The sequence below is a fragment of the Heteronotia binoei genome, chromosome 8 (genome assembly GCF_032191835.1).
Source record: "Heteronotia binoei isolate CCM8104 ecotype False Entrance Well chromosome 8, APGP_CSIRO_Hbin_v1, whole genome shotgun sequence".
NCBI classification, from domain to species: Eukaryota; Metazoa; Chordata; class Lepidosauria; order Squamata; family Gekkonidae; genus Heteronotia; species Heteronotia binoei.
In genome coordinates this window covers 72080533-72094001 of record NC_083230.1, presented here as the reverse complement: position 1 = coordinate 72094001, position 13469 = coordinate 72080533, and the positions used below count along the sequence as shown (strand labels likewise).

At 36.9% G+C, this 13469-nt stretch overlaps 1 long non-coding RNA gene across 3 annotated transcripts in view; it reads right to left on the bottom strand.

Moving 5' to 3' along the window:
• LOC132575884 (uncharacterized) overlaps positions 1-10381 on the bottom strand; it is a 105912-nt gene extending 95531 nt beyond the window's left edge. For 2 of the 3 annotated variants that reach the window (XR_009555704.1, XR_009555705.1), the window contains exon 1: positions 3932-4324. This is a non-coding gene — a long non-coding RNA (uncharacterized LOC132575884). Of the gene's footprint in view, positions 1-3931; positions 4325-10271 lie in introns of those variants that run through there. The other variant, XR_009555706.1, reaches the window with a different exon arrangement.
• Positions 10382-13469: the final 3088 nt, after the last annotated feature.

Genomic DNA, 13469 nt, shown 5'->3' with positions numbered 1-13469 from the left:
ATTGCAAGATAAAGTGGCTGTGAATTCTCCCACTTATTTAGTACCTTCATTTTCTCTCTCCCCTCCTGCTGTGCAGTTCACCTGGAGCCTGCTCATTACAACATGTGGGGAGGGGACAGATGAAAGGCTTTGGAAATGGGTGGGAGAAGCCACAGATGCCTCACTTCCTAATCAGTACAGAATTTAAAGGAACAGTTACAGTAATTTAGGTTGCAATCTATCAACCCTGAAAAAACCCTTCTATTAATCGCAATGCTAAAGCATAAAACTGTAAGAATGTAGGTGAAAAAATACAAACATATTTAACATTGGTAACGTTTGCTGCACGACAATGACCAGCATGGTAGCATTAGTGCTTCACTTTGAGATTGCATATATCATACCCAATATTTCTAAAAATAACAATTTGAAGGTTCTGGCAATATTGATTTAAACACCAGAGGAAGAACAATAATGAGTCCAGCATCAATTTTACATAAGGGCTCCTCTTCTTCAAATTCTCTAGGCATTTCAGACAAATATATATCTGAACAATATTATATTTTGTAAGCAAAGAATAGAATAAGACTACAAATATTAAAAGAAAACAGCAAAGAAATAAGACTAATTCATAGGCTCAATGGCATTAATTCATATGGAAGAAACACTTTCTCCGCTTGCTATGAATCCCTGGAAAATTATTCAGTGGTGAAAATGGTACTCTCTGTCTCCAATGGAAGGGTGACAGCTGAAACACTTAAACCAGCATCTCCTGCGGGTTAATCAATACTGTCGTATTTGGCAACAGTTAACTAAGACAATGTAATTCTATCACTTTATCTTTTTAAGTGGATATATGAAACACTGGAAATTACACTCAGGTCAGTTTAATTTGTGCACACTATTAGATACAGTAACAATGACACAAAGGAAGAATCTTAGCTGACTCTACCCCATGACCCTTGAGTGCCACCATATTTTGCATAATTGCTAAGAATTTTCTTTTGGGTATTATTGCCAAGAAATCTGGCCGTTCAACTAGTAATTGATTTATGCAGGAGAATGGGTAGGTTATTGTTGCTGTGATATACAAAATAACATTTATTTTTTTTGTAGAAAGTTAATACCAACTCAGGAATGCTTAAAAATCCTGGAACTGCACGTTTACAGTCTTGAAATTGAAAATGTATCAAATGAAGCTGGCTCTATTCCCCAAAAGCTTAGCTAGTATAAAAATGTGTTTGTTTTTAAGGTGCCACAAAACTCCTTTAGTTTGTTACAATTTTAATATGATACAATGTCATATTATTTTCCTAAGTAACCATGGAATAGGAAAAGATTGTTCAACCCACCTCCCACCAAAGCTAGTGACAAAACTGTTGCTGAATTTCAGAAAGCTGGAGTGCACTCTTAGTCTTGTTGACAATTATTAAAATCTGTACTGAGCACCTACTTACTGCAAATTTGTTCCTTGGGTTGCATTAAATGAGTTTGGAGATGCATCACCATAGTATTACACTTAACAGTTCCTTCCTAAGTATCATTACACCCTTGTAAGCTCTTTTACATCAAAGGATTTAGAAGGGTATAACACTTCCCCTACCACCAACTCTGCTTACAATCGCACTGTTACAAAAAGGGGATGTACAAAGTAAATTAGATTCTTTTTTCCACATAGTGTTCAACACTAAATTAATTAGACAGCTCCACTTTTAATTTTCATCTAACCAGTGGGGGGGGGGGGTATTGTACCCCTCCCCTGGAAAAAGCTATCTGTACTAAATAACTTCTTAATCAGTCATTCATAGCTATTCTGTCATACATAAAAATACAAGGGCCATTAAGTATCACATGAGCAGAACATTTCTAGTAGTAACAAAATCTGATAGTATTTGAATTCAAGGAACTTGCATAAGCCTGAAACAGTGAGTTCCTTTCAGAGGAGTGAAAGTACTTCTGACTGCATATCTTTGTAGTGATAATGGAGTAGCAGACAAACATTATCAGATAAAAGCATTATGGACCTTTTTTTGGCCTTGTGGGATAAATATACTCAGAACTGATCCATTATATATTCAGGCTGGGAGATGGAATGCTAGCCATTCATTGTCAATCTACATGTTGTCTCATCATCAGATAGCAGCAATGAAACACTTTTGCAAGAAAAATGAATGCCAGTTTCCTCCTTTTTGATCCAAGTTTCAGTAGCTCTCTAAATAATAGATAGCTGTTTGCTGAGACTGGCTTGTTCCATACCATTAACTCAGAACAAAACATATTTTGAATGGGGCAGTAGTGTTTACTTCTAAGAAATGATTAATTATATGCCACCATTTATCACATAGAAACAAAGACATTTAGGCACAATTTTGGACATAAATCAAGGTACATACTCCTAAACACAAAAAAGGACTGCCTTAAAATGGCATAGACTGAGGTCAGATTGGCCATAGCAACCAAGCACTTTGCTTAGGCCCCTAGAAAGATTCCGCAATGACTAAATGAACCTAGATCTCTTTTTGTGTCCTCCAGCGTGAAAGCCAAAATTAAGAAGATTAGATCACCCCGCACCCATCACAATAGGTTTCACAATGAAAAAGTCATTTCTTGCCTTTGAATCACATCAAATAAATAACATTCATCCCAGCTATAATGAACAACTTTCAAAGTAAATTGAATCTCCTTAGCGCTGCTTTCCCCTGCTGAACCATATTTACATAACAATATATCACAGGAAGCTCAGAATGAATCTTGCAAATGGGTAACTGAATAAAATGCATCTCTTGCACTGATTACTGTACACTCAGGCTTCAAAATGCCTTCCTTTTCCCTTCATTTAAACAATGCACTGCCTTACAATAAATAGAAAATACTGTACAATACACAGTGTCAAAGTTTGGTCTTTGTTCTTTGATTCAGACAGTAAATTTATATTTGTAAGGCATTTGTTCACTATAGCAGGGATCTATTTTGTGATCAGGAAATGATTGTATCTGTTTTATATTCCATTAAAAAAAGAATACATCACACCAAAGTAGCATGACCTACTCTCATGCAGTTTCATTGATTTAAGTTTTGTACTGGAAGTTGTTTTGCCAGAGTTCTTGCTCTAGAATGTAAATTTTCGGTTCCAACCAGAAGCTAGATTCGTTGTACTTATTCCATTCACTTCAAGAATCTTCTATTCTAAATACCTAGTCAGTTCTTGCAAAGCATCAACAGAAAATACCTCAAATATTTTAAGCATAGGTTTGTTTTGTTTGTGGAGTTTTTTTTGGGGGGAAGGGTATTCTGTCACTAGTTTTACTGCATCAAGGAATGCATTTTGCTAACATACAACTTCATTGCATTTTACTTAAATAGCTGTTCCCATTTTTGCTGCTAATTGACAAACCTTGACTAATGGAACATGTTGGAAAGCAACATATTAAAGTTTAAAGGTTACACCTGCACTAAAATGTTTCCGGAATAATCTTTCTCCTAGGGCAGCTTTGCAGATTATACTATTTCTTCTCAGCAGGGAAGACCATTAATTGTTTAAAACTCTTTGACCATGATACAGATTAGAAAGTAAAATAATTTAAAAGTAGGGTTGAGGAAACAGTTTTAGTACTGCAGATACACACAAAGTGTAATGTGGCATTTTACCTCATTGAGTTGTAATTAATAAACCCTGAATTATCTGATGTAGCGCCATCTCAAAGAAAGCCTGATGGTATAGCTTCAAACATGAATGTTGGGAACACTGGTAATGGGAATTGCTACTAACTTGGAAAATGAAAAAAGAAACTTGGTTTTGTATATGCAATATACATGCAGGAAGCTGATCAAAAGAACCTACAGTCACAAATGGCTATATTTCCCCCTTTAAAAGTATCTTTAAAAGTATCTTTTAAAGCTAACAGATCACAATAGATTTTGATAAGTTGAGAAAATATACATTCTCTCTTACCCAAACTTGAAAACAGACTGCATCTTCTCCCTGGTTGTCACCTCCAGTGCCCCCTCCTGCCACCATGGAGACTGGTTCAGCTCTCTTCAGAGCACTGTGCCTTGGCCGGAGCTGTGACACTCCGCTGCTGCCTGCTTAGACCTGTAAAGGGTGACTGTGTGTATGTGTGCGCGCACGCACAGGCGAAGTAAGTGAAAAGGCAGCCTGCTGACTACTAGACTGAGGACCTAAATCGCAGGCCAAGTCAAGGCTGAATAGAAATGATCAAAGCTCTGCCCCCTGTCAAGGCAGACGTTGGGATTTCCCCCCTCCCAAGGAAAGTGGGACTGTCAATAGGGATTCTCAGAAAGAAACCCCTAGCAGAGGCAGACCTTCTCCAGGCTGCTAGTGCTTGCCCAGCAGCCCATGCAGAATACAGGTGCCTATTGTTCCTGAGACAGATATGTAGCCAGCCACTCAGACTCTGACAGATCTCAACAAACCAGTGAGCCTGCCTTTATTTTAACTCTTTACTTTCTGGTACGTTTAATTTCCTATCACACAATTACAGTTCTCTTTACACCCTTCTGAAGTGGGAAGTAGTGGGGGGAGGAAAAGCAAAATTAATAGTCCATTGCTAGATTTCAATGACAGAGTTAGAAAACAAAAATATGTCTATTTGTAAAAAAAGATAATTCTGAGAGTGAGAATGCATTAATATGATACTGAGTGAATGACATTCTCTGTTTCAAATGAAAGATGAATTAGAATTACTGTTTTGAACATATATCTGTTTCTTCTGTAAATGCATTTTATTATAGAATTTAAATGATAGCCTAGACATTGACAGATCTACATTGTTTGTTTCATTATTATTTGCTTGAAAGAGAATATACATGTTTGTTTTCAGCTTGCAAAATGATTCCTAATTTGAGTTTATTACTTGGTGATATCACCAAAGACAGTATTGGTGCAATCCTATACAGAGTTATACTCTAATAAGCTGATTGAAATAAACATAATCAGAAGGGTGCAACGCTGCAAATGATTGCACAATTACAGCAGCATTTTGAGTAGACCCAATTAGAATTGTTCTGCTGCAGTGCAATCCTAAGAACACTTTCTTTGGAGTAAGCCCCACTGGACAGACCTGAGAATGACTGTAGATCTGCTTAGGATTCTTTTCTTAATCACCTACAAAGGAGCTTTATTCAGGAGTGCTTTATTCAATTTTTAGTGACATATATAACTTTCTACTGTGAATTTACATCTTACATTATTTCTAATGTTTATCCTGTGAGAATTCAGTCCTATGAGGAGTCTGGAGACCAAAGAGCTGGTTATGTTTAGCCTGGACAGGAGACGACTGAGAGGTGATATGATCACCATCTTCAAGTACTTGACGGCTTGTCATATAGAGGACAGTGAAGAATTGTTTTTTGTAGCCCCAGAAGGTCAGACCAGAACCAACAGGTTGAAATTAAATCAAAAGAGTTTCCGGCTAAACATTAGGAAGAACTTCCTAACAGAATGATTCCTCAGTGGAACAGGCTTCCACAGGAGGTGGTGAGCTCTCCTTCCCTGGAGGTTTTTAAACAGAGGCTAAGTGGTCATCTGACAACAATGCTCCTTCTGTGAATCAGGCAGATCATGAGAGAGAGGGCCGGAAGGATTGCATTACTGCTTAGTTCTTGTGGCCCTTTCTTACATGCCCAGGGAAATGTTGATTGCCACTTCAGGGTTGTTCAGCAATTTTTTTCTTCAGCCCAGTTTATCAAAGGATCCTGGAGGTTTTTGCCATCTTCCAAGCATTGAGCAGGAGTCACTGGGCATGTGTGTGAGGGGAAGGTATTTGTGAAGTTCCTGCACTGTGCAGGGGGTTGGGATAAATGACCCTGGAGGTCTCTTCCAGCTCTGTAATTCTATGATTCTATGAATTTAGAACCACAGATGTTTTTTTCTGTGTCATATTTCAAGGTCACATATTTGGCCCTAAAGAGAATGGCAGCATGGCGTAACCCAGTTTTTTCATATCTCAGAAGCTGAGCAGGGTTGGTACTTGGATGGGAGACTACCAAGAAAGACTCTGCAGAGGACGGCAATGGCAAACTACCTCAGCTTCTAACTTGACTTTAAAAACCCTTCCTGGAGTCACTATAAGTCAGTTGCATCTTGACAGTACTTGAGTGCATATTTGCGCCTGTCCTTCTGGTGCTTGCAGACTTTTCTCTAAAAAAAAAACAAAAAAACTGTCTCCAATCAAAGATAAGAATTGGGTCATAGACAAAATAAACAAGATTCAAAGCCAAGCATGATATTTTAGTGACCTTACGCAGAGTTGCATTTTTCATAGCCCGCTGAAGTCAATGGTCTTATAAGGGTTATCTCTGCTATGGATTGCATTGTTATACTCACATGACCAAGAACAGAGAACAATGCAGATTTAGTTTCTGCAAAGAAAGTTTCCATTGGTTCAAGCAAGACCTGAATCTTAGCTGTTATAATCAATTTCTGTCAAAAGTAGGTCAACCTGTATTTGAACATGGACATGCGCTTAAAGATTGAAATCCAGTTCCTCGAACGTATGATGCTGAAATTCTTTTTTAGTGACATGGAACCTTCTGGTGTCTTTTGGGGAATGAATTTGTATTTATAGTGCATCACCCTTGCCAAAGAAGCTTAGTCCAGTAATGGCAAGTGCACGACTGGAAGTGCTTTATATAGTCATATGCATGCATGTGAACAGACTAACACCTGCTCATTTGTAGAGAATAAAAAGAAAAACTGGAGTCCAGATTGTTTTGATAAATTTTGCCAAAAAACCACTCATAAATATTTTCTGAATCTCATTTAAAAATAAAGCCAATATTGATATAAATTTCACTATACAGCAGACTCCTTTAAAGTGTCAATTTCCTAGGTGACCAACCCCAAACACTAAAATATGCCAGACTGTAAAAATATCTTGACTTTAAAAGTTAGGGCAAAATGTTTATCTAAACACATAAATTTAATGGAGCAAGCATTATAAAGATATGTTTGTTCTCCATAAATATACAAGTTTTAATAAACAGCTAAAGAAAGCGTATCGAATTTACCTATTAGGAGAAATAATGACTAGAACAATACAGCCTTTCACAAAACATAGGGCAAAATGTAGCCTCCTCATTTTTGCTATGTAACAAAGTCAAAATGCAATCACAGATAGCATAAAACATACTTGTAAACCCGTTTCCTATGGAATCATTTAATCTTATGGCTCTGTTCTTCCTTCAAGTAACCCAGAGCAGCTTCAAAACAGTCCTGTGAGATAGTAACTCCTCAGATCTGAGCGGATGATTCTCAAACTCACCCAGTGAGCTTCATCTCAGAGTGAGAGTTCTTTGATGCCTACAAACCCAAGTCTAGTTCTAGTCACAGCACTAGAAAGGAACAGATTCATCACTTTCCACATTTTGTTTTGAAAATTTATGAAAGTTTTAAGATTTCTTGTTAAAAGATTGTAAAAAAAAAAGAGTCTGAGAATATAACAACAGAATCTTGGAGTCTCAAGAATGAATGTCAACCAACTTGCAATGACAAAAATCCCTTAAAATACAACATTGAATATGCTATTTAAAATCTCTAGATAACAATAGTTCTCAGCTTTCTTGGATATATGGATGGGGAAATATACATACATTCACTCACATAGTCACAACTCATCTATCCAAGAAAGCTGGGAAGTACCACCTCTCTTACTCTCTATGACCAGTATTACCTAAACCCCAGTGCCTAATAGTTCCATTGGTTTTAACAAAATTAGCTATTTTATATCTTTAAGAAGTAAACCCAAGTCTACTGTCCAAATGCCATCTGGACTATATCTGTATAACAATTAATTTTCTATAAACAGAACAAGTGTTATTATCACAAGAATGGCAAAAGAATACTAACACCGTATCTGATTAATATCAATTATGTAGTAATATTCTCAAGACCTTATAATACTCTGCTGAGTGTATTTAGGTATGCTCAAATGCTTTCATAGCATGAGCCTGAAGATTTATATATATATATATATATATATATATATATATATATATATATATATATATATATATATATATATATAAAATATTCCTGACTGGCACCAGTGGAAAGGACTTACAATCAGCCATCTTAAGTGCTTACAACACAAGGAAGTGTCTTCTGTGTATGTGAGGCAAAGGGAGTGTGTGAAAGCAGCCTGTCATTTCAGTAAACGGAACCAAAACCTTGTTTTGAAGGAGTAAAAAAGAGCAAGAGTCCAGTAGCATGTTAAAGAAAATTTGTGGCAGGGTATGAGCTTTCATGAGTCGCTGCTCATTTCTTCAGATTCCTCAGGTTTTAAAGATGCATAAAATAACCCTACTATTCAAGCTAAGAGAGATTGGACACTGCCAGGATGGGAGACCAACCGTGAACCTTGAACACATCAGAGAAAGAATGACATACAGGGTAGCAAATGGACCATGCAGAGATGCTTTAAAAACTTTTTCTCAAAAAGTAAAATACAACATGGACTTTTGAAACTGCTTGGTGTACTGCTATAAAGGCAGAATCATAGAATTTGAAAGAGGTTAGCCTGGCTTGTAACCCAACTACAAGCCATAAATCAATATATCCTATACCTAAAGTATAACTGTCCAGTTTGTTTTACCCTCTAAGAAAAATGCCTCTATAAGTTCTTTTAACACGTCGTGTCTTAAAACATGCTTGGACCAGAAAAGTATATGCTTAGGATACGCTATGTTCACCATAGCACCTCTACAAATATTAAAAAGCTTTACAGTGTAAAGCTGTAATCTTGCTCACAGTTACCTGAAAGTTCCACTGAAATCAGTGCATACAATCAGATCTGCATTTCTTAATTCCAATCAAGACTATCACAGTATAACCCAAAGCACCCATTGCAAGAAGCAACACCTTTGACTCACCCAATATCATGATATAAAATATTTTCTAGAGCCATTCTGTTTGTTGTTGCTCAACTACATTTGCACAGTTTGTCTAAGATATTTTCTATTTCACTGAATTGAATTTAGAGAAACTAAAGAAAAACGCATAAGTTGCAACAGTTGTATACACACACACAACTGTTGCAATATATATATTCACCAGGATTTGTTTTTATTGTTTTCATTTTACATCTTATCCAACAGCATAGGTTGCTTCAAATGATTTGGATAATATTTCCCAGAAGGACATATAAAATGAGAAAAAATGTCTACTTTTTATTGCCTGATACAGTGGTGCATGACAGTTTTACCTGAGGATACAGCAATAGCATTCCCTTAATCTAACTCATAATGTTATGTGCTTTCACATAAAGGCGCTTCTTGATACCTAGAATTCATTTACCCTCAAGGACAGTTTTAATGAATTAGCAACAAATCTCCTAGATCTAGAGAAATATACATATCAAATACACACACGAGTAATGGAACAGCATCTACTTCATTCATGATTTTTCTATATGAAATCTCTCAGGCTATGCATTCCAGTATTAGCTCTAATTAACCTTTGAGAAATGGCAGCACCAGATATCAACACTTGACTGCAACAAAAATAAGTTTTAAAATTGAGGTGTGATTCCCCAGCCACTTATGGAGCTGCAATGGGACTGCCCCTGTATTACTGAGTCTGGGGGAAAAGAAAAGAATAAGTAGATTCTCCAACCCTCACTTCAGGTAAGACTAAGTAATTACATGAGTTTGCAAAAGTAGTTCAGGAAATTACTTTTTAAAATATGATTTTCATAAAAATGTAATGAGGGTATTGCATTATTTGCTAGGCATTATAAAATGAATTGAAGAAATTAAAAATGCCAAGTTGTAGGCAGTCTCTCTGTTCTGGTCCAAGGAGCTAGTGCCCCAGATGCTTTTCATGTTCACACCCTTAGATTTGTGATGAATGATCTCTTCAAAAGGCTCACTGAAGCTGGTACTAGTGTCATTTCAGGTCCAAAGGGAGCACAGCTGCCCTCTGAAAAAAATCACAACTTTTGGTTCATTACTTAGCATCTTTGCACTTGAAGTATTTTGCATCTTTTCCTCAGCTCTTTCGAAGAAAATCAGCTTGCTCCACTTCGTACCAAACTTGTACAAAAGAGAAGTTGTAGCATCTATACAGAATCTTGGTACCCAAAGAAATAAGGTGGGGATCACCTTTGCATACAAGCAACAGTTTCATGGTTTCCGTTCTGTTTTGTAACACATTAAAGCCAGGAGCAAAAGCATTTTAATCAAAACAGCAATTTAAAAAAATGATCTCATGTCTCTCATCCCACATACAGTATAACATTAGCGGAAGCCAATATTCACTTAAAAGTTTTGCTTACCATTTAGATTTTCTAAGTTATGTGTCCAGTTGTCTGATGGTCAGTTCTGACTTGCCTTATGTATTTTGTTCTATGGAACTGGTTTGGAAAGGCCATAAGTAGAGTAGCTTGACAGATGAAAAATACAGACATTCAAGAGCTGCCCTCAGAGCACCGATACACAGTTATTCTCATCATTGTCTTCTGATAAAACTCTGAACGCAACATGATTTATAGCTACTTACATCCCAGAGTACAAACTGTTATAGAGTTCGTACTATTTACAGAAGCCCTTAAAAGCAGTTTACTGTCATTTCACAAAGCTAAATTTCCCACAGATAATTGGTTTTCATGACATAAATTAAAAGCAACACTGAATCTAATATGTCAAATTATATATTTTTAATTTATGATTTAAAAGATTAGCAGCTCTTTGAGAAGTCTGCAGCTATCAGGCTTTTACAGTAATTTCCTTATCACTGTTATTTCTAGTTAGCACTGATAAACAATATATTTCAGGAAAGCATACTTCTTCCTGTGCTTTACATCCTCAAATGCACTGTGAATTCTAATTCCAAACTTAGTTTTTTTATATGATTTTTTTTTTAAAAAAAATCACGATTACATGTTTGACTTAGTTGTGCTTCTTCAGGATTAAAGTTATGCTGCATGGTGAAAAGAAACCCAAGTTACCCATCAAATCTGTTTTCTTAATGTAAATTTGTTATAGTGACCACTGGCATCACATACCAATATAAGCTGTCTTGAAATGCTCTCTCCACCTCCTCCATCCCTAGTAGCAATCATCAACAAACTGAACTAAGTCAACAAAGCTTATACATCCTCCAGAGCAAAGGAAACAAATAAAATGTGAATGCATGGTTTAAAAGCAAAGAATATCCTGGGGGGGGGGGGGGAGCATTCTATGAAATGAAACACCCAGATAACAATAACCCATATGAGCAATTAAATGGTAATGACAATGTTTGGCTTACCACTGTTTTGTTTCTGCATGCATCTGAGCTCTGAAGAGTTTCAGTCAGTGGTGAGGACAGAGGAAGTCTGAAAAGCACCATCGCCTGACCTTTGCAGGACCAGAGATGCTGCATTGTCTCTCAGCTCCCAGCAGTCTTCTGAAACTTGTCCATTGAATCCAGTGGCAGCTGTCCGTTGTACCCAAACAGGTCCATGCGAGCTGTTACAACAGCAGACACCTTTGTTTGTCAGTCGTTAGAGCCCTGGGTATTGAAGTGAAGCACGCTTTCTTCCCTTTCACATTTATTTGCTTTTGGATTGGAGGGAGAGGGTCACAGATTTTCATTATGAGATCAAAGGTAGACACGTAATAGGGTGAAACATCGCTTTCTCAATTGTATTCATCTCCCTGAGTGTCTGCATTTCTGGAAAGCACATAGTGTTTCCTGACAACATAAGCCCTAAGGTTTGTGTGGGGGAAAAAAAGAACTTGGAGATTTTAAACACATTAGGTCTCCCTTGCAGCACTGCCATCTCTCTCTCTCTCTCTCTCTCTCTCTCTCTCTCTGCCTGCCTCATTCTGTCTCTTGTGGAATAGTAAGTATCCTTGCAAAAGAAAGTGCTTAATAAAGCCATGGTCAGACTGCTTACACTTGGCATTTGCTGTGATAACAAATCAGAAACGATAGCATCATACAGATTTATGATTTTTTTTGCCCCCGCAGTCACAAACATCAGACATTTACTTTTATAAAGAAAGCTTTTAGGTCCTTCCTGCTGTTTCCATAGTGATCTCATTTTTTTTCCTTTTATCACAGATTGGATGAAGTCCCGCTACCCTTTGTGCATTAAAAGGCTTGAGCTCCCAACTGCTGATGGGATGGTACTGTGGCTACAAGCACAAACAGAACAATAGCTTTTTAAAAAATGGAAACAGTTAAACGTTCATAAAAGGTTTCCTAAGATATTTCCCCTGTCTTTCACAGAATGGTACAGAGAAAAAATGTGGTGTTGTCAGAATGAATGAAATTAACTGGAGCTGAAGTGCTGCTTCACTAAAATCTATGATACATATCTTTAAAGTGTTCACTACAGACATAAATTATTCCCCAAAACCTTAGTGCAGAACGCACTGATCACAATATCTAAGCTTGTTAGCCAAAAGTGTAGGCAATCTCACAGAAATTATTTTAGTTTCACCCATAGCCATTAGCCAATATACATATCAATTATATTTTTCTATATATAAGGTTCTTTTTTTTTTTAAGGACCAAACATACTTTGCCTGGGAATGCAAAACTCTATATGAAACAAATGTTGAAATAGACTTAACCCTGAAGTAAGCAGGATCTCCTCTTCACCCTCCCCAATTAATATAAAGGTGTTGTCCTTTTTAAAATAGAGTTCAGACTATACTTCTAGAATGACTTGAAATGTATTTGTTGTTTTCATATTTCTTGTGCAATGGTGTGAAGCATTACATAGTCTGTGATAGTCCTGTGAGGCTTTCCATTTGAGACTAATATACTAGAAAGGCTGTGTTCAAAATATGAGCAAAGAGCAGATTGCAAATGTATCTTCTACCACTGATAATTTTTCAACATCCCATAAAAACAGTAAAATTGCCAGTTCATTGTACAAATGAGAAAAAGTTAATGTGCAATTCATGGGGAAAGATTGCCAAAAATGAATCCCTTACAATGTACTTCAAAACTTTCTTTGATTGGTTATTTTTAAATGAAAATGCAGAAAACTGTATTCTATCATTTTAAAAACAATATCTCTTCCATCCACGCTATTTTGAACCATAAAACTCCAGGTGGATGTCCAAACCACTTAAATTAACATTAACTTTGGACCCAGAGACCACAATCTTTATTTGGTCCACTGACATGAATGAGACTGGTTAGCCAAGCGTAGAATCATAAAATCATAGACTCATAGAATCACAGAGTTGGAAGGAACCATACAGGCCGTCTAGTCCAACCCCTTGCTCAATTCAGGATCAGCCTACAGCACCCTTGACAAGAGTTTGTCCAGTTGCTGCTTTAAGATTGCCGGTGAGGGGGAACTCACCACCTACCTAGGAAGCTGATCATACCGTTAAACAACTCTTACTATAACGTTTTTCCTAATATCCAGCCAACACCTTCCTGCCCTTAATTTAAACCCTTTATTTAAATCCCTATCCTCTGCTGCCAACAGTACTACCTTCACCTCTTATTTTTCTGATATGTACCTTTA